The sequence below is a fragment of the Babylonia areolata genome, chromosome 2, assembly GCF_041734735.1.
Source record: "Babylonia areolata isolate BAREFJ2019XMU chromosome 2, ASM4173473v1, whole genome shotgun sequence".
Classification (NCBI taxonomy): Eukaryota; Metazoa; Mollusca; class Gastropoda; order Neogastropoda; family Buccinidae; genus Babylonia; species Babylonia areolata.
In genome coordinates, this window is record NC_134877.1 from 71,384,054 (window position 1) to 71,410,595 (window position 26,542).

At 49.6% G+C, this 26,542-nt stretch overlaps 1 protein-coding gene across 1 annotated transcript in view; it reads right to left on the bottom strand.

Annotated features, from left to right (window-relative positions):
• LOC143278362 (potassium voltage-gated channel protein Shaw-like) overlaps window positions 1-11,357 on the bottom strand; it is a 49,140-nt gene extending 37,783 nt beyond the window's left edge. The window contains exon 1 of the mRNA XM_076583265.1: window positions 11,268-11,357. The gene's annotated coding sequence lies outside the window, so the exon portion shown is untranslated. The remainder of the gene's footprint in view (window positions 1-11,267) is intronic.
• Between the last annotated feature and the right edge of the window lie 15,185 nt (window positions 11,358-26,542).

Genomic DNA, 26,542 nt, shown 5'->3' on the forward strand with positions numbered 1-26,542 from the left:
TTCTGTGTGCTTGTTGATTTACCAATCTCATTAAATGTCTCTCCTACATTCTGTGTGCTTGTTGATTTACCAATCTCATTAAATGTCTCTCCTACATTCTGTGTGCTTGTTGATTTACCAATCTCATTAACCCCTTTAGTTAATGCCTTTCAACATTGAACATCAATGTATCTATTCAGTGTCCACCAATGCATTGATATTTGTGTTTATATATGCAAATGTTTTTATGTATGCGTATGCATGAACATGTATATACCTATATGCATGATTGTGTGTCTACATCCATACATGTGTGCGCATAAGTGTGTGTGTGTGTGTGTGTGTGTGTGTGTGTGTGTTGGCAGTAAGTATTAACATGCGTGTATGTGTTGTTTTTGTAGTTCTCTTTTTTGTCCCAACAGATTTCTCTGTGTGAAATTCGGGATGCTCTTCCCAAGGAGAGCATGTCGCTGCACTGACAGCGCCACCCTTTTTTGTATAGGGGGTGGAGGGGGGGGGGGATGAAGTGTGTAAATGTGTTCGTTTTATTATTTTTTACAATGTTGATGATGATTATTATTATCATCATTAGTAGCAGTAGTCGTGGAGGTAGTAGTAGTTCCAACAGCAGCATTTACCAAAATTATTATTGTCACGTGCACAGTGTGGGGAAAAGGCGAGGAAGTTATGTGAGAGTTATCAGACTTTGCTTCCATCCACACCCAGCACAGACAATATATTGTCACGTGCACAGTGTGGGGAAAAGGCGAGGAAGTTATGTAAGAGCTATCAGACTTTGCTTCCATCCACACCCAGCACAGACAACAGCACAAACAATTATCATTTTTCAAATTAACTTAACTTCTAATAATATTATACACATCCCATATCGTATGCATGTACCACATACTCGCGTACCAACTCGGTTCAGCTGCGTACAACAATCACACAAAACCAATCCAAGCGATAAAGAAAATATTGTCGGTTCTAATCTCACGTCAGCGGACCAAAACGAGCTCGCCAAGCACACCTTGAGTGACAGCAAGCGGCTTGTAAGGGCCTGCTCACACCACTCAGTCTTCGGGCCACACACCTCTAAAGACCGCTACAACGTGCACCCTACGTGCGTTGTACACAACTGCAGTCGCCAGTACTGTCATCACCAGTTACAATCATTTTCAGCCTCTCAAAATTTCATAATAAAGGCTCAGCCCAGAGGGACTTCCGACACAGGAATCCCAAAAATAAGTTTTATAAATTCACAGTACACACGCCATCTATGCACTTCAAAAGATCAGAGATGATAATAAAATCAGAAATACAAACAAATATCCTGGTAGCAAATCCAGACTCCATTCGAGTGCCAACAGATTATAATGTTCCATTTTGTCCAGGCTCACTTGGAGCACCACAACTGTCCAAGCCACACACGGCCTACTAATTTCTGACTCAATTTACCGTCTCCACATCGACACAGTTCAGGCTGAACAATGCCTCACATCATCTTGACGTCTGCAGAGTTAACGCCACAGTCCACCTCGGCTGGTAGACCTTGCGCCTTCTCCAGACACAAAGTATGCAAGCTGGGGTGAAGGTCGTCCTGTGTAACGTGGCCAGCTGGTGTAGCACAGCCAGTGGGACTGAAGGCACGCTGAGAGCAAGGAGTGGGGGGGGGGGGGGGAAGGGGGGAGAAGCTGACCGGGTCAGCTGGCAACTCATGACCTTGACAGGTGGAGAGACGACTTTCGTCAACGGACGATATCAACACACCGTGTTCTAGCATTTAAAAATTAAAAACCGCAACTTTTGGACCGAACTGGCTCTTCAAATTAACCCAAATTCTCGTGCTACTGGCAACTTGATTGTTGCGTTCACACTGGCAACTTGATTGTTGCGTTCACACTGGCAACTTATTGTTGCGTTCACACTGGCAACTTATTGTTGCGTTCACACTGGCAACTTATTGTTGCGTTCACACTGGCAAGAAGCCAAAGCCACACATCAAAATCAAACTTTCCTTTAACATGGCTTCTTGACAATTATTGTTGCGTTGTTATCGTTGTTGTTATTGTTGTCACAAGTGCAAATTGGAAGTCTAGGCAATGCCTAAAATCTTTACCCCTGAGTAATAAAGTGTTGTTGTTGTTGTCTTTTTTTTAGATGTTCGAACCCCGCTCGCTCTCTCTCTCAGCTTGGGAATGACTACAGGTGTCACACTGTTAACACATTGCTATACCAACAGATCGGGACCTCAGTGTGTTCATGTGTGTGTGTGTCTGTGTGTGTGTGTGAGAGAGAGAGAGAGAGAGAGAGTGTGTGTGTGTGTGCGCGCGTGCATGCATGTGTGTATATGTGTGTGTGCGTGCAAGCATGTGTGCGTATCTGTGAGAAAAAGAGAGAGAGAATGAGAGAGAGAGAGAGTGTGTGTGTGTGTGTGTGTGTGCGCATGCATGTGTGTGTGTGTGTGTGTGTGTGTGTGTGTGTGTGTGTGTGTGTGTGTGTGTGTGTGAGGCAGCATACACAGCCACAACGAAGAGCGGTGAAGGTTGCACGGATGACAGTTCATCAGCCAGAACCTGAAGTGTTCATGGTGGCTGGAGCTGTTCAAACACCCCCTCCCCACCCAGTGCCCCACACACTGCCACACAGCACAGAGCAGGGGGAGGGGGAGGGGAGAGAAGGAACAGGGGGGGGTGGGTGGAGACAAGGAACAGGGGGTAGGGGGGAGAGAGAAAGGACAGGGGGGAGGGGGGAAGAGAAGGAACAGGGGGGAGGGGGGAGACAAGGAACAGGGGGGAGGGGGGGAGAGAGAAAGGACAGGGGGGAGGGGGGAGAGAAGGAACAGGGGGGAGGGAGGGGGAGAGAAGGAACAGGGGGGAGGGGGGAGAGAAGGAACAGGGGGGAGGGGGAGAGAAGGAACAGGGGGGAGGGAGGGGGAGAGAAGGAACAGGGGGAGGGGGGAGACAAGGAACAGGGGGGAGGGAGGGGGAGAGAAGGAACAGGGGGGAGGGGGGAGGGGAGAGAAGGAACAGGGGGGGGGGGAGGGGGAGAGAAGGAACAGGGGGGAGGGGGGAGAAGGAACAGGGGGAAGGGGAGAGAAGGAACAGGGGGGAGGGAGGGGGAGAGAAGGAACAGGGGGGAGGGGAGAGAAGGAACAGGGGGAAGGGGAGAGAAGGAACAGGGGGGAGGGAGGGGGAGAGAAGGAACAGGGGGAGGGGGGAGACAAGGAACAGGGGGGAGGGAGGGGGAGAGAAGGAACAGGGGGAGGGGGGAGACAAGGAACAGGGGGGAGGGAGGGGAGAGAAGGAACAGGGGGGAGGGAGGGGGAGACAAGGAACAGGGGGGAGGGAGGGGAGAGAAGGAACAGGGGGGGAGGGAGGGGGAGAGAAGGAACAGGGGTGAGGGAGGGGGAGAGAAGGAACAGGGGGGAGGGGGGAGAAGGAACAGGAGGGAGGGGAGAGAAGGAACAGGGGGGAGGGAGGGGGAGAGAAGGAACAGGGGGGAGGGGGGAGAAGGAACAGGGGGGAGGGGGAGACAAGGAACAGGGGGGAGGGAGGGGAGAGAAGGAACAGGGGGGAGGGGAGAGAAGGAACAGGGGGGAGGGGAGAGAAGGAACAGGGAGGGGGGAGAGAAGGAACAGGGGGAGGGGAGAAGGAACAGGGGGGAGGGGGGAGAAGGAACAGGGGGAGGGGAGAGAAGGAACAGGGGGGAGGGGAGAGAAGGAACAGGGGGGAGGGGAGAGAAGGAACAGGGGGGAGGGAGGGGGAGAGAAGGAACAAGGGGGAGGGGGGAGAAGGAACAGGGGGGAGGGGGAGACAAGGAACAGGGGGCAGGGAGGGGAGAGAAGGAACAGGGGGGAGGGAGGGGGAGAGAAGGAACAGGGGGGAGGGGGGAGAAGGAACAGGGGGAGGGGAGAGAAGGAACAGGGGGAGGGAGGGGAGAGAAGGAACAGGGGGGAGGGAGGGGGAGAGAAGGAACAGGGGGGACGGGGGAGAAGGAACAGGGGGGAGTGAGGGGGGAGAAGGAACAGGGGGGAGGGAGGGGAGAGAAGGAACAGGGGGGAGGGAGGGAAGAGAAGGAACAGGGGGGAGGGAGGGAAGAGAAGGAACAGGGGGGAGGGGAGAGAAGGAACAGGGGGAGGGAGGGGAGAGAAGGAACAGGGGGGAGGGGAGAGAAGGAACTGGGGGAGGGAGGGGAGAGAAGGAACAGGGGGGAGGGAGGGGGGAGAAGGAACAGGGGGGAGGGGAGAGAAGGAACAGGGGGGAGGGAGGGAAGAGAAGGAACAGGGGGGAGGGAGGGGAGAGAAGGAACAGGGGGGCGGGGAGACAAGGAACAGGGGGGAGGGGAGAGAAGGAACAGGGGGGAGGGGAGAGAAGGAACAGGGGGGAGGGAGGGGAGACAAGGAACAGGGGGGAGGGGAGAGAAGGAACAGGGGGGAGGGGAGAGAAGGAACAGGGGGGAGGGAGGGGGAGAGAAGGAAACAGGGGGGAGGGGAGAGGAGGAAACAGGGGGGAGGGGAGAGAAGGAACAGGGGGGAGGGGAGAGAAGGAACAGGGGGGAGGGAGGGGAGAAAAGGAACAGGGGGGAGGGAGGGGAGAAAAGGAACAGGGGGAGGGAGGGGGAGAGAAAGGACAGGGGGGAGGGGGGAGAGAAGGAAACAGGGGGGAGGGGAGAGAAGGAACAGGGGGGAGGGGAGAGAAGGAACAGGGGGGAGGGGGGAGAAGGAACAGGGGGGAGGGGAGAGAAGGAACAGGGGGGAGGGAGGGGAGAGAAGGAACAGGGGGGAGGGGAGAGAAGGAACAGGGGGGAGGGGGGAGAAGGAACAGGGGGGAGGGGAGAGAAGGAACAGGGGGAGGGAGGGGAGAGAAGGAACAGCGGGGAGGGAGGGGAGAGAAGGAACAGGGGGGAGGGAGGGGGGAGAGAAGGAACAGGGGGGAGGGAGGGGGACAGGGGAGAGGGGAGGGGGAGAGAAGGAACAGGGGGGAGGAAGGGGGAGAGGGGAGGGGGAGAGAAGTTATTTGTGTGCGTGGGAGGAGTTGGTTTTTTGTGTGTTTTTTTGTTGTTGTTTTTGTTTTGTTTGTGTGTGTGTGTGTGTGTGTGTGTGTGTGTGTGTGTGTGTGTGTGTGCGTGCGTGCGTGCGTGCGTGCGTGCGTGCGTGTGTGGTTACGCACTCAGGTACATCCTCCAATCCGTCAAAATGCCCACCTCCACACACAAACATTGGCTACAAAGGCAAGTACTGGTTGATTTTGTGCGCGAAATATTTCCCAGAATGAACAACAATCAGTCGAGTGGAACTTTGTTGGCGATTTCAGGATTTTAAAAAAAAAATCAAAACCACGTCGTATCGTTTTCCTCTTCTGCACGATCTGGCCGTGTCAGCATGTCAGCACGTGAACAGAGGCAGGTGGGGGGGGGGGGGGTCAGGAAAGCAATCCATGTGCACGATCTGATCTTTTCTCTTCACCTGGTTTGCGGACTCAAGGCAAACGAGGCGTGTTGCGTTCGGCGGTGTGTAGGTTTTGTTGGGCTATTTCTGTTTTGTTTCATTTTGTTTGTCGTTTGGTATTTAGTTTGTTCACATGATGAGGTATACATACATCACAACAGCACTCACAATTCTCCAGCGTCACTCCTACTGACCTTGACACGGGGCCAATGTCACCTGGGGTCAATGTGGTGTGTCCTGGTATGAGAACAGCCTTGACCCTTGACCCAGACTGGACAGTCCATGGACAGTCTTGGTCAACGGCTGGCGAGGGTGCTGCTCTCCCCCTTCCTCCTCACCCTTCCCGTTTTACAGATGTACTCACGTCTCTGGAAGCCTAAAAATGATCGCACCAGAATCCTTGACATTGCCACACGTGTCAGCACAGTGACCCGCCTGTGGGCCTTCAAGGAAGGTCAGGGTTGTAGAGTATGTGCATTGAACGAAACGCATTTCAGAAAAAGCCAACAAGTCCAGAAGGTTTTCCCAACAGTTCGGCCTCTGACCTCTCTCGGCAAACTTCAGAAAGAAATGACGGGGTGCGAAGCAAAGTGATCATTGGGGGCGTTAACAAATAAATGTCAAAAAGAGCTATTTGCCCCTCTCTCTCCTCCCCCTCTCTCTCTCAACTCTAATATATCAGTCTCTCTCACTACCAGTCCCACCCCTCTCTTTTCACTTCCATGACTCTCCCACTACCAGTCTGCCCCCCCCCCCCCCACCACCCATTCAGTGTAAAGTAGTAGTTGAAAAATTTCACATTTTCATGTTACCAGCTCATTTTCTCAGAGGTTACCTGTGGGTTCGATCACACGAAAAGAGCTCCCGTATTCAGAGTATTCGCACATGAGAGAGAGAGAGAGACAGAGAGACAGAGAGAGACAGAGACAGACAGAGACAGAGACAGAGAGACAGAGAGAGACAGAGACAGTCAGAGACAGAGAGACAGAGAGAGACAGAGACAGTCAGAGACAGACAGAGACAGAGAGACAGAGACAGACAGAGACAGAGAGACAGAGACAGACAGGCTGAGAGACAGAAAGAGACAGAAACAGAGACAGAGGAACAGGAGAGAGAGAGAGGGAGGGATGGGGTGGGGGGGACAGAAAGGGAAGTGGAACACGATCTGGCTGACCTACATATCTAAAGGTGAATCATGACACAACTATGATCTCTGTGTGTGTGTGTGTGTGTGTGTGTGTGTGTGTGTGTGTGTGTGTGTGTGTGTGTGTGTGTGTGTGTGTGTGTGTGTGTGTATAACACAACAGTGATCTGTGTGTGTGTGTGTGTGTGTGTGTGTGTGTGTGTGTGTGTAACACAACAGTGATCTGTGTGTGTGTGTGTGTGTGTGTGTGTGTGTGTGTGTGCAGAACATCAGTGTGGAGGATACATGCACATGCACGATCAGGTGATGACGGGTCGCTGTGAAGGGGCGGTCACGCTACACGCCGCGCCACACAACCCGGCCACTAACAGCCACTGTGTCCAATCGCTTTACTGACGACGGCTGCTGACTGACTGTACAACTGGGACACTCGTGGCCAGTGTCTGCCCCTCACCGACACTGTCACACCGTCCCTGATGAAGTTAGCTTTTAACGACGCTCAAAACTGAACAGACGTCATGGATGTCAGGGTGCCAGTCCTTCTATATGGAGAGTCATGAACCGACAAAAAGCGTGCAGTATGCTTTCAGAGCATGTAAAATACCCCAAGGCAACGAAATTTGGTAAACCGATCGATGAGGGGGGAGGAGGACGGCAGACAGTGGTGAGGACGAGAAATGAGGGAGGGGGAGGGGGAGGGGGACGGCAGACAGTGGTGAGGACGAGGAATGAGGGGGGGGGAGGGGGAGGGGGAGGGGGACGGCAGACAGTGGTGAGGACGAGGAATGAGGGGGGGGGGGAGGGGGAGGGGGGACGGCAGACAGTGGTGAGGACGAGGAATGAGGGGGGGGGGAGGGGGAGGGGGAGGGGGACGGCAGACAGTGGTGAGGACGAGGAATGAGGGAGGGGGAGGGGGAGGGGGACGGCAGACAGTGGTGAGGACGAGGAATGAGGGAGGGGGAGGGGGAGGGGGACGGCAGACAGTGGTGAGGACGAGGAATGAGGGAGGGGGAGGGGGAGGGGGACGGCAGACAGTGGTGAGGACGAGGAATGAGGGAGGGGGAGGGGGAGGGGGACGGCAGACAGTGGTGAGGACGAGGAATGAGGGGGGGGGAGGGGGAGGGGGACGGCAGACAGTGGTGAGGACGAGGAATGAGGGAGGGGGAGGGGGAGGGGGACGGCAGACAGTGGTGAGGACGAGGAATGAGGGAGGGGGAGGGGGAGGGGGACGGCAGACAGTGGTGAGGACGAGGAATGAGGGAGGGGGAGGGGGAGGGGGACGGCAGACAGTGGTGAGGACGAGGAATGAGGGGGGAGGGGGAGGGGGACGGCAGACAGTGGTGAGGACGAGGAATGAGGGGGGGGGGGGATGAAAAATGGCACTGCCAGTTATTTGACCATGCAGATCTACCTCTGAGGGAACGTCCTTGAGGGAACGTCCTTTTGGACTGCACCCTTTATGTGAACAACGCTGGTTCGGTCAGGGGAAAAGTCATCTTCCATCGCCACGCCGGCTGTCGGACACTGCACTTTCCATGTCTTCCGTGAGAGAGAGGGAGAGAGATAGGGAGGGGGAGAGAGGGAGGGAGAGAGACGGAGAGAGAGGAAGGGGGAGAGAGCGGATGGAGAGAGGGAGGGAGAGAGAGAGGGGGGGAGAGAGAAAGAGAGAGGGAGAGGGAGAGAGAGGGGAGAGAGAGAGAGACGGAGAGAGAGAGGAAGGGGGAGAGAGCGGATTGAGAGAGGAAGGGAGAGGGAAGAGAGAGGGAGAGTGGGAGAGAGGGGGAGAGAGAGAGAGGGAGAGAGAGGGGATGGAGAGAGGGAGACAGAGGGGGAGAGAGAGGGAGAGGGGGAGAGAGGGGATAGAGAGGGGGAGAGAGGGGGAGAGAGAGAGGGGATAGAGAGAGGGAGGGAGAGAGAGGGGGGAGAGAGAGACAAAGAGGGACAGGAAGAACGAGCGAACGATGTTTGTATTACTGTGGGAAAAAAAGGAAAAAGTACATTTGACTTTTAATTCTGCCGTCACAAAAAAGGATTTATGCAAACAAATATAAAAATGAACACATAAATGATGAAAGTGACTATTTTTCAATTTAAATTCGTGTTGATATTGATGGAGAGAGAGAGAGAGAGAGAGAAAACATCATATACTATCAGATCACTATAGTCAACATGTGAGAGACAGAAACAAACAAAGAGACAGAGGGTGAGGAGAGAGAGAGAGACAGAGAGAGAGAGAGAGAGAGAGAGAGAGAAGGACCGAGGGAGGGAGAGAGAGAGAGAAGGACCGAGGGAGGGAGAGAGAGAGAGAGAGAGAGAGAGAGAGAGAGAGAGAGAGAGAGATCATCATATACAGCAAACTATCAGATCACTAGAGTCAACCTGTGAGAGACAGAGACAGAAACAAAGAGAGACAAAGAGACAATGAGTGTGAGGAGAGAGAGAGAGAGAAAAGAACTCAGAACTCAGAAATGTTTTATTGTAGAAAGCCTTCTGACCCATTGCAATGCTGAGCACCCCCCCCCCCCCCCCCCCCCCCCACACACACACACACACACACACTTGCGCGCGCGCGCGCAGACTCGATTTTGTAAAAGCGGGCATGCAAACACATGAATCGAAAAATCAAAAAGGTAAATGCCTTCCATCGTGAGCACGTCCGCTTAAACATGTACGTTCGTTGTTTTAAATGTATAACATAACAGAACTCAGGTTGTGCCCGTTATCATAATAAAGCAGCGCGACGTTTATTAGAGTGATAAATAAAGCGACCTAGATCATGAAGGATTTTTGTGTCATGCATTATAAATTCTAAACTTTTGTCAGAGGGATGTTTCGGAATATATTTATGTCGCAGATCGTTAAGAGATTTACAGTAAAATAAAGTGTGTATCTCGTCTTCAGTACCAGCGTTACATAGTGGACATTTCAGGTCGTTTGGACTGACGAAAGCAAATCTCATCTTGTGTGTACGGATATCCGAGGCTCCTATTCTAAACGTTATAAGCACATCTCTTATGTGTTTATTTTTAACTGCTGTAAAGTAAGATTCCAGTGATATGGATGATTTGAAATTTCGATAAACGCTGAACCTGCTGCTGCTGTGAAGATGTTCGTGCCAGTTTTGACTATGGCAATCGATCAGTCTTCAGAGACAGAAACAAAGAGAGACAAAGAGACAATGAGTGTGAGGAGAGAGAGTGAGAGAGAAAAGGAGAGAGAGACAGAGAGATAGAAAGACAGACAGAGGCTCGTTTATATAATTATCTATAATCTGTTCATCTAAGATGATGATATTAGACTGAAAGAGACAGACACACAGAAAAAAGTTATAATACAAATTTACAGGACGAGAGAATTGGAACATGAGTGATTTGAAATGTCCATGGCCTCCACAAAGACCTTCAGTTCTGGAAGTGATGGCGCTGACAGATTCCAAGAAGAAATGTAATCCTTTTGCCCCTTTTGGGGTGTGGAGGGTACAACTTCAGTTCAACAATGTTACCAAAACTAGCAACACACACACACACACACACACACACACACACACACACACACACACACACAAGAACCAAGAATCAAGACGCACGCATACAGAACCCTTTGACCTTTAACCCCTGTTGGTGCAGGGACGACATCAAACAACATCATGGGTGTCATGCACCAAAATCAAAACAAAAACCAGAATGAAAACACGTGAAGTTGGTGGTGAAAAGAGACAAACAAACGGTAGTCACCTTGTAACCATTCTAATTCGAATGAGTATCCCCCAATGAGGAGTATCCCCCACTTTCAATGAGTATCCCCCACTTTCAATGAGGAGTATCCCCCCACTTTCAAGGAATATCCCCCACTTTCAATGAGTATCCCCCACTTTCAAGGAATATCCCCACTTTCAATGAGGAGTATCCCCCCACTTTCAAGGAATATCCCCACTTTCAATGAGGAGTATCCCCCACTTTCAATGAGGAGTATCCCCCACTTTCAATGAGGAGTATCCCCCCACTTTCAAGGAATATCCCCCACTTTCAATGAGGAATATCCCCCACTTTCAAGGAATATCCCCCACTTCAAAGAGGAGTATCTCCAACTTTCAATGAGGAGTATCCCCCACTTTCAAGGAATATCCCCCACTTTCAATGAGGAGTATCCCCCACTTTCAATGAGTATCCCCCACTTTCAATGAGGAGTATCCCCCACTTTCAAGGAATATCCCCCACTTTCAATGAGGAGTATCCCCCACTTTCAATGAGGAATATCCCCCACTTTCAAGGAATATCCCCCACTTTCAATGAGTATCCCCTACTTTCAAGGAATATCCCCACTTTCAATGAGTATCCCCCACTTTCAATGAGGAGTATCCCCCCACTTTCAAGGAATATCCCCCACTTTCAAGGAGCATCCCCCACTTCCAATGAGGAGTATCCCCTATTTTCAATGAGGAGTATCCCCTATTTTCAATGAGGAGTATCCCCTATTTTCAATGAGTATCCCCCACTTTCAATGAGGAGTATCCCCCACTTTCAATGAGTATCCCCCACTTTCAATGAGGAGTATCCCCCACTTTCAATGAGTATCCCCCACTTTCAATTAGGAGTATCCCCCACTTTCAATGATTTCGGATTCAGGTATTTCTTTGGAGCGCGCTAACACACACACACACACACACACACACACACACACACACACGGAGCTGACCTGTGTTTCCAGTGAAGCAGAACGCGGAGTCAACAGAGCAGGACTGAACAGTCCTCACAGCACAGCGTGATGGCGACGAACTGAAAGGCAGTCAGGACTACCCTCCTTCCTTCCCATCGCCGCTCCCACCGCCTGAACCAGTCATGGGGGGGTCTGGAGGGGGGGGAGGGGAGGGAGGGGGAGGTGCAGAAAAGGAGGTGACTGTCACACGCATGGAAAGCTCAACCCCCTTTTCTTTTTCTTTTCCTTTTTCTTTTTTTTTTTTCTTTTTTTTTTCTTCTTTTTTTCTTTTCTTTTTATTCTTAACCCTCCCATTCTCACCCTTCGTTTTGAAAACTCAACACCTGAGGCAGGTGAACGGTTTTTTTGTTTTGTTTTGTTTTTTTCTTCTTCTTCTTTTCTTCCTTCTTTCTGACAGACGTAATTCTCCGTCTGAATGCGACCTCCAACCCCTCACTTGTCCTCTGAATTAGGTGTGGGTGTGGGGAGAGTGTTGAATTAGGGGTGTGGGTGTGGGGAGAGTGTTGAATTGGGGGTGTGGGTGTGGAGAGAGTGTTGAATTGGGGGTGTGGGTGTGGGGAGAGTGTTGAATTGGGGGTGTGGGTGTGGGGAGAGTGTTGAATTAGGGGTGTGGGTGTGGGGAGAGTGTTGAATTGGGGGTGTGGGTGTGGGGAGAGTGTTGAATTGGGGGTGTGGGTGTGGGGAGAGTGTTGAATTGGGGGTGTGGGTGTGGGGAGAGTGTTGAATTAGGGGTGTGGGTGTGGGGAGAGTGTTGAATTGGGGGTGTGGGTGTGGGGAGAGAGTGTTGAATTGGGGATGTGGGTGTGGGGAGAGTGTTGAATTGGGGGTGTGGGTGTGGGGAGAGTGTTGAATTAGGGGTGTGGGTGTGGGGAGAGTGTTGAATTGGGGGTGTGGGTGTGGGGAGAGTGTTGAATTGGGGGTGTGGGTGTGGGGAGAGTGTTGAATTGGGGGTGTGGGTGTGGGGAGAGTGTTGAATTAGGGGTGTGGGTGTGGGGAGAGTGTTGAATTGGGGGTGTGGGTGTGGAGAGAGTGTTGAATTGGGGTGTGGGTGTGGGGAGAGTGTTGAATTGGGGGTGTGGGTGTGGGGAGAGTGTTGAATTGGGGGTGTGGGTGTGGGGAGAGTGTTGAATTGGGGGTGTGGGTGTGGGGAGAGTGTTGAATTAGGGGTGTGGGTGTGGGAGAGAGTGTTGAATTGGGGGTGTGGGTGTGGGGAGAGTGTTGAATTGGGGGTGTGGGTGTGGGGAGAGTGTTGAATTGGGGGTGTGGGTGTGGGGAGAGTGTTGAATTGGGGGTGTGGGTGTGGGGAGAGTTTTGAATTGGGGGCGGTGGTGTGGGGAGAGTGTGTTGAATTGGGGGTGTGGGTGTGGGGAGAGTGTTGAATTGGGGGTATGGGTGTGGGGAGAGAGTGTTGAATTGGGTGTGTGGGTGTGGGGAGAGTGTTGAATTGGGGGTGTGGGTGTGGGGAGAGAGTGTTGAATTGGGGGTGTGGGTGTGGGGAGAGTGTTGAATTGGGGGTGTGGGTGTGGGGAGAGAGTGTTGAATTGGGGGTGTGGGTGTGGGGAGAGAGTGTTGAATTGGGGGTGTGGGTGTGGGGATAGTCCTCTGCTGCTGATACCTGTTGAACAGGGGAAGGGGGGCGGAGGATGTGGGGGGCAGGGGGGGGGGGGTTCTCCGCTATCGATGATATGATGAGATGGACACTTATAGCTCCCGTCCTCTGTCAGACCAAGCTTCAAGCAATCTACAAACACGGTGTCGTTTGCACAACAGACTGTCTACCTGGGTGGAGCCGACTGACAGCTGCCATTGGGCGCTCATCATTCGTTTCCTGTATCATTCAATCAGGTTTCAGTCAAGCACACATACACACTCATACATACATGTACCATCTTAAGTGTATAACCGCTTTATTCCTCGTGTAGGCAGCCATACTTCGTTTTCGGGGATGTGCATGCTGGGTATGTTCTTGTTTCTATAACCCACTGAACGCTGACATGGATTACAGGATCTTTAACGTGCGTAATAATTATTGATCTTCTGCGTGCAAATACACACGATGGGGGTTCAGGCGCTAGCAGGTCTGCACATAATGAATTGCACTTGATAAAGTATAAAAACAAATTATTATTCTTCAGATCTTGGAATGAGAAAGGTCTTGAACAAGTAAAGGACATAATTAATTTCAGGGAAAATAGAGTGTTGTCTTTAAGAGAGATACAGGATATAGTGCGTAAAAACAAAGCAGGCATTGTTTTTGAATATAACGCATTGATAAATTCGATACCAAAGGCATGGCTTCAATGGATAGAAAGAGGGGAAAAGGAGGATGAAACACAGAAATGTGATGTAAGCCTGTACAACACAAATTTAAAACAGATTAAAAAAAATACACTCATAAACAAAGAGAAAACTGTTCCCAACGCATACTACTTCTGGCTCAGAAAATTTGGTATCCACTTACTCGGGTCAACCTGGTCTATAGCGAGAGAGATAACAAAAGAACTAGATTAAGAGTTCTGCACTGGAAAATTTTGCACAACATCTACCCCACCAATATCCTTCTAAACAAAATGAAAGTAGCAGAAAACAATAAATGTCCCTATTGTAAAGATTTGGTAGATTATATTGAACACTTTTTTTTTGATTGCCCAGTAACACACAACTTCTGGAAGTATATTGAACAAAAACTACTAACAGAAACAAGTGTCCACTTGAAACTGTCAGCATCAGATATCCTGTTTGGGATTGAAAATTCACCATATCTAAAAGGAAATTATGCGTATATCAATAATATAATATTAGTGGGTAAAATGTGTGTCAGTATCTATAAAAAGACCAAATCAGTCTTTCCCTTACAGGTTATTTTTGAACGAGAATTTGAAACAAGACGAATTCACATGGAAAAAAACACTTCCATCTACAAATAACGTCAAATGATCAAATGAGAAGTGAGAAAGAGACAAATATGCACACAGAAAGCACACCAGAGCATGAACCCCCCCCCCCCCCCCCGCCCCCTCAACCCCTCCCCACCCCCCAGACAAACCAAACAATCTTCCAACACTAAAGTTTTGCAACGTGATTGTCCATAAATGAAGAAACAGACAGACTTAGAATTGTGTATGAATGAAGGTGAAAAAACAACAACAAAAAAACCCAAAAAACAAAGAAAAACATAGATAAGTTTTGTACACTTAATTGTATGACTTGTACATTTTCCTTCAATATTATTGTAACAAGCCCAAAATCAGTGAGTGAAAAGTCGTATTTATTCCATAAACGCTATCGATTTATTTGGCATTGTGTGATTTATATACAAAATAAAACGGTGGTCGACCCAAGAAAGTCCGGGTACAACAACAACAAAAAAAAAAAAAAAAAAAAAAAAAAAAAAAAAATTAACAAACGTGTCTGTAAAGTATAAATGTCAGGCATGTTAGATATATGCCAGGTTTTTCTTTTATGTAGGATGATCAGTTAAATCTAAATGCTTTTTGTTAGTTTTTTTTTGTTAGTTTTTTTTTTGGTGTTTTTCTTTTTTTTCTTTTTATGAAATACCTTTACAGGCTGATTGTCATTGAAGTGCACTGCAAATTGCTTCATGTGTTAATGATGTAATTAATTTTTTTTTTTCCGACAGTGACGTGTGTAAATAATTGTGTGCAAAAATTCTGTTAATAATAATGATGATGTTTAAGTGAGAGAAATATAGCCTTCAATGCAAGGAAAACACACAAAAAAAAAAAAAAAAAAAAAAGAACTGGGAGATCGGAAAAATCTTCACCCTTTACAAACCAGGCGTCGTTACCGAGACTCGAACCAGGGTGTGTGTTTGTGTCTGTCGAACTGCGGTTCAAGTTTTCTGTAGAGGATGGGTTGATTTGTATTGAACGGCGATGTGGGCCGGTCTGACCCAGTGTCCGACAGAACTTCTGGCACGACATCTGTTGGTGTCGGCAGTTCATGGCTCCTGTTGATGTCGGCAGTTCAAGGCTCCTGTTGGTGTCGGCAGTTCATGTCGGCAGTTCATGGCTCCTGTTGATGTCGGCAGTTCATGGCTCCTGTTGATGTCAGCGGTTCATGGCTCCTGTTGATGTCTCCTGTTGATGTCGGCAGTTCATGACTCCTGTTGATGTATCCTGTTGATGTCAGCGGTTCATGGCTCCTGTTGATGTCTCCTGTTGATGTCGGCAGTTCATGACTCCTGTTGATGTCTCCTGTTGATGTCGGCAGTTCATGACTCCTGTTGATGTCTCCTGTTGATGTCGGCAGTTCATGACTCCTGTTGATGTCGGCAGTTCATGACTCCTGTTGATGTCAACGGTTCATGGCTCCTGTTGATGTCAGCGGTTCATGGCTCCTGTTGATGTCAGCGGTTCATGGCTCCTGTTGATGTCTCCTGTTGATGTCGGCAGTTCATGACTCCTGTTGATGTCTCCTGTTGTTGTCGGCAGTTCATGACTCCTGTTGATGTCAGCAGTTCATGTCTCCTGTTGCTGTCGGCAGTTCATGGCTCCTGTTGTTGTCAGCAGTTCATGGCTCCTGTTGATGTCGTTAGTTCATGGCTCCTGGCTCCTGTTGATGTCGGCAGTTCATGGCTCCTGTTGATGTCGGCAGTTCATGGCTCCTGGCTCCTGTTGATGTCGGCAGTTCATGGCTCCTGTTGATGTCGTTAGTTCATGGCTCCTGGCTCCTGTTGATGTCGGCAGTTCATGGCTCCTGTTGATGTCGGCAGTTCATGGCTCCTGGCTCCTGTTGATGTCGGCAGTTCATGGCTCCTGTTGATGTCGGCAATTCATGGCTCCTGGCTCCTGTTGATGTCGGCAGTTCATGGCTCCTGTTGTTGTCAGGAGTTCATGGCTCCTGTTGACGTCGGCAGTTCATGGCTCCTGACTCCTGTTGATGTCGGCAGTTCATGACTCCTGTTGATGTATCCTGTTGATGTCGGCAGTTCATGACTCCTGTTGATGTCTCCTGTTGATGTCGGCAGTTCATGACTCCTGTTGATGTCTCCTGTTGATGTCGGCAGTTCATGACTCCTGTTGATGTATCCTGTTGATGTCGGCAGTTCATGACCCCTGTTGATGTATCCTGTTGATGTCGGCAGTTCATGACTCCTGTTGATGTATCCTGTTGATGTCGGCAGTTCGTGGCTCCTGTTGATGTATCCTGTTGATGTCGGCAGTTCATGACTCCTGTTGATGTATCCTGTTGATGTCGGCAGTTCGTGGCTCCTGTTGATGTATCCTGTTGATGTCGGCAGTTCATGACTCCTGTTGATGTATCCTGTTGATGTCGGCGGTTCATGACTCCTGTTGATGTATCCTGTTGATGTCGGCAGTTCATGACTCCTGTTGATGTATCCTGTTGATGTCGGCAGTTCATGACTCCTGTTGATGTATCCTGTTGATGTCGGCAGTTCATGACTCCTGTTGATGTCGGCAGTTCATGACTCCTGTTGATGTATCCTGTTGATGTCGGCAGTTCGTGGCTCCTGTTGATGTATCCTGTTGATGTCGGCAGTTCGTGGCTCCTGTTGATGTATCCTGTTGATGTCGGCAGTTCGTGGCTCCTGTTGATGTCAGCAGTTCATGACTCCTGTTGATGTATCCTGTTGATGTCGGCAGTTCGTGGCTCCTGTTGATGTCAGCAGTTCATGACTCTTGTTGATGTCGGCAGTTCATGACTCCTGTTGATGTCGGCAGTTCATGACTCCTGTTGATGTATCCTGTTGATGTCGGCAGTTCGTGGCTCCTGTTGATGTATCCTGTTGATGTCGGCAGTTCATGACTCCTGTTGATGTCGGCAGTTCATGACTCTTGTTGATGTCGGCAGTTCATGACTCTTGTTGATGTCGGCAGTTCATGACTCTTGTTGATGTCAGCAGTTCATGACTCTTGTTGATGTCGGCAGTTCATGGCTCTTGTTGATGTCGGCAGTTCGTGGCTCCTGTTGATGTCAGCAGTTCATGACTCTTGTTGATGTCGGCAGTTCATGGCTCTTGCTGCACTGCTGGAAGGTCGGGGTAAAATTACATATGTTCTGACCCCACTGGTTTTAACAAGTCAGTGGCTGTTGTTGCCAATCCCAAAGGCCGAGAGTTCGGTTCAGTTCCTCAAGGACGCGTCACAGAGTTCGGACAAGTCCATAAACGCTACACAACATCTGCTGAGCAGATGCCTGACCAGCAGCGTAACTTAACGGGCTTAAAATGCTGAGAACGAAAACAATTCGGCACACCAATCACACGCAGCATACAGAAGTTCTGACAACGAACCAGGACAGTGCTTTGTGCAGTGGGTGAAGGTAGGCCCAAACAAAGGGCTGTGTCACACAAAAGTAATGTCTGCATTAAACTGAAATCGGATCTCTCACTCTGCACGCTGAATGGACAAACTGAACCCATCAGGTTGTTCTTTGTTCCTTCAGGGAGCATCAAGTCACAGTGTGTTGTGGAATAACACTGAGCAGTGTTTTAAAGGATGAGTCACAATGTGTTGTGGAATAACACTGAGCAGTGTTTTAAAGGATGAGTCACAATGTGTTGTGGAATAACACTGAGCAGTGTTTAAAGGATGAGTCACAATGTGTTGTGGAATAACACTGAGCAGTGTTTTAAAGGATGAGTCACAATGTGTTGTGGAATAACACTGAGCAGTGTTTTAAAGGATGAGTCACAATGTGTTGTGGAATAACACTGAGCAGTGTTTTAAAGGATGAGTCACAATGTGTTGTGGAATAACACTGAGCAGTGTTTTAAAGGATGAGTCACAATGTGTTGTGGAATAACACTGAGCAGTGTTTTAAAGGATGAGTCACAATGTGTTGTGGAATAACACTGAGTAGTGTTTTAAAGGATGAGTCACAATGTGTTGTGGAATAACACTGAGCAGTGTTTTAAAGGATGAGTCACAATGTGTTGTGGAATAACACTGAGCAGTGTTTTAAAGGATGAGTCACAATGTGTTGTGGAATAACACTGAGTAGTGTTTTAAAGGATGAGTCACAATGTGTTGTGGAATAACACTGAGCAGTGTTTTAAAGGATGAGTCACAATGTGTTGTGGAATAACACTGAGCAGTGTTTTAAAGGTTGACGAGGAGTCACAATGTGTTGTGGAATAACACTGAGCAGTGTTTTAAAGGATGAGTCACAATGTGTTGTGGAATAACACTGAGCAGTGTTTTAAAGGATGAGTCACAATGTGTTGTGGAATAACACTGAGCAGTGTTTTAAAGGATGAGTCACAATGTGTTGTGGAATAACACTGAGCAGTGTTTTAAAGGATGAGTCACAATGTGTTGTGGAATAACACTGAGCAGTGTTTTAAAGGATGAGTCACAATGTGTTGTGGAATAACACTGAGTAGTGTTTTAAAGGATGAGTCACAATGTGTTGTGGAATAACACTGAGCAGTGTTTTAAAGGATGAGTCACAATGTGTTGTGGAATAACACTGAGCAGTGTTTTAAAGGATGAGTCACAATGTGTTGTGGAATAACACTGAGCAGTGTTTTAAAGGTTGACGAGGAGTCACAATGTGTTGTGGAATAACACTGAGCAGCGTTTTAAAGGTTGACGAGAAGTGACAATGTGTTGTGGGATAACACTGAGCAGTGTTTTATTTAAAGAAGGATGTGAAGGAAAAGTAGAGGCCGAATCAGTCAGGCGTTGCATTTCGGATCCAGTGTTCACCAGTGCCCACGGTTCGACACCCCGTTTCCACATAGCAGAGTGTCCTTGGGAAATACACTTGACTCCTGACTTCAGTCGGGGAAAGTTAAATCGCCGAAAGGAAAAAAAACTGGCCCCGCCGTCCTGCTCCCACCATGTTTCTGGCTGCCCAAGGTGATGGGACGTTAACCTTTTCTAAACCAAACAACGCAACGGTTTGAGAGAAGAGAGATTGAGGGGGTAAACATGGCGGTGTTTTGGTGAGCAGAGAATGATGACGTCATCATTGACAGCAGATGTAAGATAACGGTGACTGATGAGCAGAGAATGATGACGTCATCATTGACAGCAGATGTAAGATAACGGTGACTAATGAGCAGAGAATGATTACGTCATCATTGAAGGCAGATGTAAGATAACGGTGACTGATGAGCAGAAAATGATGACGTCATCATTGACAGCAGAGTTTCAGAGTGTCAGAGTTTGTATTATTCCCCCTTTTGTTTCTTCTTTTTAAATTATCTTCGCTCTTCCTCTGTGGCCGTCATCCTGTTACTGTCATGTGTCCTTGTTTCTCTAGCAGAGGTAAGATAACGGTGACTGGTGAGCAGAAAATGATGACGTCATCATTGACAGCAGAGGTAAGATAATGGTGACTGATGTGCAGAGAATGATGACGTCATCATTGACAGCAGACAGAGGTAATGGTTATTAGTGAGCGGAGAATGATGACGTCATCACCGACAGCAGACAGAGGGAAGATGACTGTGCGTTGGTGAGCAGAGAATGATGACGTCATGACGGACAGCTGAAGGGACCCAGTGAGAGGGCAGGGCAGGGCAGGGCACAGTAAGACAGATGCTTATTATCAAATGCAAAAACCAGTCACATTCATCATGTACATTTTTGTCACGTTTGTGTTTTTCATACCATAAAGGAAGCTGCTTTCTTAAATAGTACTTTTTCTGAATTCCAATGTTGTAAAAGTCCATGCCATCATAACAGGGATGCTAACTTTGTTTTGGGTCACACACACACACACACACACACACACACACACACACACACAACACAACACAACACACACACGTGACGTGGTACTTGTGACCTCGTTGGCAGGGCGGCAGAAAATAGTGAAGGCCTGACAAACCAAGGACAGTGTGACTCCCACCGCGCCGCGCGACACAACAAGGGAAGGAACTCTTGATGAAAAAAAACTCGTCTTTTCTTTCCGTGCTTACCTCACTTGAAGTTGGACGGGGATTGGGCGTGGGTGAGGTGGTGTCAGAGTCTCTTGAAAACTGGATCAGAAAAAAAATGAGAATAATCACAATATGTTTGCTGGGTGTTTGTGATGCTTTGATATACTTCCGAATATGTGTGATCTTTCTTGTTATTTCTGCAGTGCTGAAGAGAATGACCATAGAAATGAATGATATTGACCAGGGGAAGCTTGGAACAGAAGATGGACCTTGGGCAGTGAGGCTGACCACAGTGATCATTTCCCAGAGGACGGAACTTGGTCAATGTGGCTGACCACAGTGATCATTTCCCAGAGGACGGAACTTGTTTGGGCAGTGAGGCTGACCACAGTGATCATTTCCCAGAGGACGGAACTTGTTTGGGCAGTGAGGCTGACCACAGTGATCATTTCCCAGAGGACGGAACTTGGTCAGTGAGGCTGACCACAGTGATCATTTCCCAGAAGACGGAACTTGGTCAGTGAGGCTGACACTGTATTTCTGTCCTGCATCCCTGTCACGGTTCTCGTTACACACACTTCAGTAATCAGACACGGTCCATGTCACGGTTCACGTTACACACACTTCAGTAATCAGACACGGTCCATGTCACGGTTCACGTTACACACACTTCAGTAATCAGACACGGTCCATGTCACGGTTCACGTTACACACACTTCAGTAATCATACACGGTCCATGTCACGGTTCACGTTACACACACTTCAGTAATCAGACACGGTCCATGTCACGGCTCACGTTACACACACTTCAGTAATCATACACGGTCCATGTCACGGTTCACGTTACACACACGTCAGTGATCAGACACGGTCCATGTCACGGTTCACGTTACACACACTTCAGTAATCATACACGGTCCATGTCACGGCTCACGTTACACACACTTCAGTAATCATACACGGTCCATGTCACGGTTCACGTTACACACACTTCAGTAATCATACACGGTCCATGTCACGGTTCTCGTTACACACACTTCAGTAATCAGACACGGTCCATGTCACGGTTCACGTTACACACACTTCAGTAATCATACACGGTCCATGTCACGGCTCACGTTACACACACTTCAGTAATCATACACGGTCCATGTCACGGTTCACGTTACACACACTTCAGTAATCAGACACGGTCCATGTCACGGTTCACGTTACACACACGTCAGTGATCAGACACGGTCCATGTCACGGTTCACGTTACACACACTTCAGTAATCAGACACGGTCCATGTCACGGTTCACGTTACACACACGTCAGTGACCAGACACGGTCCATGTCACGGTTCACGTTACACACACGTCAGTAACCAGACACGGTCCATGTCACGGTTCACGTTACACACACGTCAGTAACCAGACACGGTCCATGTCACGGTTCACGTTACACACACGTCAGTGACCAGACACGGTCCATGTCACGGTTCACGTTACACACACGTCAGTGACCAGACACGGTCCATGTCACGGTTCACGTTACACACACGTCAGTAACCAGACACGGTCCATTTCACTGTTTAAGTTGTACCTGTCATTTACCTGTGTGCTAGCTGAACTGGTAGCGTAAGCAACATTGGCTTGAATTTATGTACCTTGTGTGTGGAGAGAGTTACCACTCTTTACTATTTGTTAATCATTTAATCTCCTGGCCTCAATGTTTATTGATTACGAACTGACAGAGGGAGAGAGAGGGAAGGGGGGGGGGTGGACAGAACAACGAACTGACAGAGGGAGAGAGAGGGAAGGGGGGGGGGGGTGGACAGAACAACGAACTGAGAGAGGGAGAGAGAGGGAAGGGGGGGGGTGGACAGAACAACGAACTGACAGAGGGAGAGAGAGGGAGAGAGAGGGAAGGGGGGGGGTGGACAGAACAACGAACTGACAGAGTGAGAGAGAGGGAAGGGGGGGGGTGGACAGAACAACGAACTGACAGAGTGAGAGAGAGGGAAGGGGGGGGGGGTGGACAGAACAACGAACTGACAGAGTGAGAGAGAGGGAAGGGGGGGGGGGGTGGACAGAACAACGAACTGACAGAGGGAGAGAGAGGGAGAGAGAGGGAAGGGGGGGGGGTGGACAGAACAACGAACTGACAGAGGGAGAGAGAGGGAAGGGGGGGGGGGGTGGACAGAACAACGAACTGACAGAGGGAGAGAGAGGGAAGGGGGGGGGTGGACAGAACAACGAACTGACAGAGGGAGAGAGAGGGAAGGGGGGTTGGGGGGTGGACAGAACAACGAACTGACAGAGGGAGAGAGAGGGAAGGGGGGGGGTGGACAGAACAACGAACTGAGAGAGGGAGAGAGAGGGGGGCGATATCAATCCATGTCAAAATAATAACCAAGAAACAAGAGAGGCAAGGCCTTCAAGACTCACTTGTGATACACTTAAAATAAATTAAACTATCTAAATAGATTTAATCGTTTAAATGTGTTCTGTATTTGTTTTTATAAAGCTTTGGGTTAAAAAAGAAAAAGAGAAACAAATGCCTGAGCACAGATTGGAAGCAGGCATGATCAGGTGGGCGAGGAAACTGCACTGTTGCTGATCCATGAATGACGTTCAAAAAATTACATTTAAGCATGCTTTTTAAGGGCGATAAATCCATTGCGATATTCGAAGTGATAACGCTGTTTAAATCATATTATTTTGGTGTATCTCTGGCATTCAAAAAATCTTTGAGGGCAATTAAGAATTCCTTAAAGTCTGCGGTAAAGGAGACGTGGCTATCGCCGCAATCACACCGCAACACTTAGCCGTTTTTCTCTGGATCTAGATAGATGTACAAGTTTAGTTATACCCGCCGGGAAACACGGTCGATTCAATTTCTCTTTTGTGTTCATTCTAGTTAATTGAGTATCCACTTTAAAAGATTCATTTGCAGTAAACACGTTGATGATGTAGTCTGTGTCACTGTATGTGTTCTGTCCAGAATTTGTATTTCTTTCCATTTAATTGCGAACAAGAAAATCGAGGTCACGCCCGTCACTCGCTAAGCACCGCCAACGCTACTGCAGTTGGGATGCGGTAATGTGGTGTTTTCGGAATCCCGGAAATGGCCTCAACGAAATAAACCGTTAATGATACTGGAAAAAGGGCTTAATTCAGGAGACTAACAAACTCTTATTGGTATGACTGTGAAGATTTTTTTCCCCACGATATTTAACCCAAATTTTGTATTGACGGACAAAGTATTTCCAGAGAAAATGGCAATGTTAAAGTTTACCACGGACACACACACACACACACACACACACCCGAACACCCGGTTATAATACAGACTCACTTTGTTTACATAAATGAGTCAATAAAAACTAAAGTGAAAGGTATGCACATGTGAAAGCAAAAGTCTTAAAAAAAAAGAAAAAAGATTTAAGCAAAGAGTAGAGAAAAGTAACGTCACGATGAGGTGGGTGAGGACTGTGGTGGTCCTGGTACAGGGATGATGAGGTGGGTGAGGACTGTGGTGGTCCTGGTACAGGGATGATGAGGTAGGTGGGTGAGGACTGTGGTGGTCCTGGTACAGGGATGATGAGGTAGGTGGGTGAGGACTGTGGTGGTCTGGTACAGGGATGATGAGGTAGGTGAGGACTGTGGTGGTCTGGTACAGGGATGATGAGGTGGGTGAGGACTGTGGTGGTCCTGGTACAGGGATGATGAGGTGGGTGGGTGAGGACTGTGGTGGTCCTGGTACCAGGGATGATGAGGTGGGTGAGGACTGTGGTGGTCCTGGTACCAGGGATGATGAGGTGAGTGAGGACTGTGGTGGTCCTGGTACCAGGGATGATGAGGTGGGTGAGGACTGTGGTGGTCCTGGTACCAGGGATGATGAGGTAGGTGGGTGCGGACTGTGGTGGTCCTGGTACAGGGATGATGAGGTAGGTGGGTGAGGACTGTGGTGGTCCTGGTACCAGGGATGATGAGGTAGGTGGGTGCGGACTGTGGTGGTCCTGGTACAGGGATGATGAGGTAGGTGGGTGAGGACTGTGGTGGTCCTGGTACCAGGGATGATGAGGTAGGTGGGTGAGGACTGTGGTGGTCCTGGTACCAGGGATGATGAGGTAGGTGGGTGAGGACTGTTGTGGTCCTGGTACAGGGATGATGAGGTAGGTGGGTGAGGACTGTGGTGGTCCTGGAACCAACGATGAGTCATTTCTCTGGGGAGACACTGCGTGTGGGGGGGGGGGGGGAGGGGGGGTCAGTCAGTTCTCTGGGGAGGCACTGTGTGTGTGTGGGGGGGGGAGGGGGGGTCAGTCAGTTCTCTGGGGAGGCACTGTGTGTGGGGGGGGGGATGGGGGGTCAGTCAGTTCTCTGGGGAGGCACTGTGTGTGGGGGGGGGGGAGGGGGGGTCAGTCAGTTCTCTAGGGAGGCACTGTGTGTGTGGGGGGGGGGATGGGGGGTCAGTCAGTTCTCTGGGGAGGCACTGTGTGTGTGTGGGGGGGGGGGATGGGGGGGTCAGTCAGTTCTCTGGGGAGGCACTGTGTGTGGGGGGGGGGGAGGGGGGGTCAGTCAGTTCTCTGGGGAGGCACTGTGTGTGTGTGTGGGGGGGGAGGGGGGGTCAGTCAGTTCTCTAGGGAGGCACTGTGTGTGTGGGGGGGGGGGATGGGGGGTCAGTCAGTTCTCTGGGGAGGCACTGTGTGTGTGTGTGTGGAGGGGGGCGGGGTCAGTCAGTTCTCTGGGGAGGCACTGTGTGTGTGTGTGGGGGGGAGGGGGGGTCAGTCAGTTCTCTGGGGAGGCACTGTGTGTGTGTGTGTGGGGAGGGGGGGTCAGTCAGTTCTCTGGGGGGGCACTGTGTGTGGGGGGGGGGGGAGGGGGGGTCACTCAGTTCTCTGGTGAGGCCCTGTGTGTGTGGTGGTGGTGGGGGGGGGGGTTAGGGGGCTCAGTCAGTTCCCTGGGAAGGCCCTGTGTGATTTGCAAAGTGCATGGCTCTTAGTGGACAGCTGCTGACGGTACTGTTTGCTTTTCGTTTGGTTGGTGTGTTGGTCTTTTGGTGTGTTAGTGTGATGGTGTGATGGTCTGTTGGTGTGATGGTGTGATGGTCTGTTGGTCTGTTGGTGTGATGGTCTGTTGGTGTGATGGTCTGTTGGTCTGTTGGTGTGATGGTCTGTTGGTCTGATGGTCTGTTGGTGTGTTGGTGTGATGGTGTGATGGGCTGTTGGTCTGATGGTGTGATGGTCTGTTGGTCTGTTGGTGTGATGGTCTGTTGGTCTGATGGTGTGTTGGTGTGTTGGTGTGATGGTGTGATGGGCTGTTGGTCTGATGGTCTGTTGGTGTGTTGGTGTGTTGGTCTGATGGTGTGTTGGTCTGTTGGTGTCATGGTGTGTTGGTCTGTTGGTGTGTTGGTCTGTTGGTCTGTTAGTGTGTTGGTCTGTTGGTGTGATGGTCTGTTGGTCTGTTGGTGTGATGGTGTGTTGGTGTGATGGTCTGTTGGTCTGATGGTGTGATGGTGTGTTGGTCTGTTGGTCTGATGGTGTGTTGGTGTGATGGTCTGTTGGTGTGATGGTGTGATGGTGTGATGGTGTGTTGGTCTGTTGGTGTGATGGTGTGATGGTCTGTTGGTGTGATGGTGTGATGGTGTGTTGGTCTGTTGGTGTGATGGTGTGTTGGTGTGATGGTCTGTTGGTCTGATGGTGTGATGGTGTGATGGTCTGTTGGTGTGTTGGTCTGATGGTGTGTTGGTCTGTTGGTGTCATGGTGTGTTGGTCTGTTGGTGTCATGGTGTGTTGGTCTGTTGGTGTGTTGGTCTGTTGGTCTGTTAGTGTGTTGGTCTGTTGGTGTGATGGTCTGTTGGTCTGTTGGTGTGATGGTGTGTTGGTGTGATGGTCTGTTGGTCTGATGGTGTGATGGTGTGTTGGTGTGATGGTCTGTTGGTCTGATGGTGTGATGGTGTGTTGGTCTGTTGGTCTGATGGTGTGATGGTGTGTTGGTCTGTTGGTGTGATGGTGTGATGGTCTGTTGGTGTGATGGTCTGTTGGTGTGTTGGTGTGATGGTCTGTTGGTCTGTTGGTGTGATGGTCTGTTGGTGTGATGGTCTGTTGGTCTGATGGTGTGATGGTCTGTTGGTCTGATGGTCTGTTGGTGTGTTGGTCTGTTGGTCTGATGGTGTGATGGTCTGTTGGTCTGATGGTCTGTTGGTGTGATGGTCTGATGGTGTGATGGTCTGTTGGTGTGATGGTCTGTTGGTCTGATGGTGTGTTGGTCTGTTGGTCTGATGGTCTGTTGGTGTGTTGGTGTGATGGTCTGTTGGTGTGTTGGTGTGATGGTCTGTTGGTGTGTTGGTGTGTTGGTGTGATGGTCTGTTGGTGTGATGGTCTGTTGGTGTGT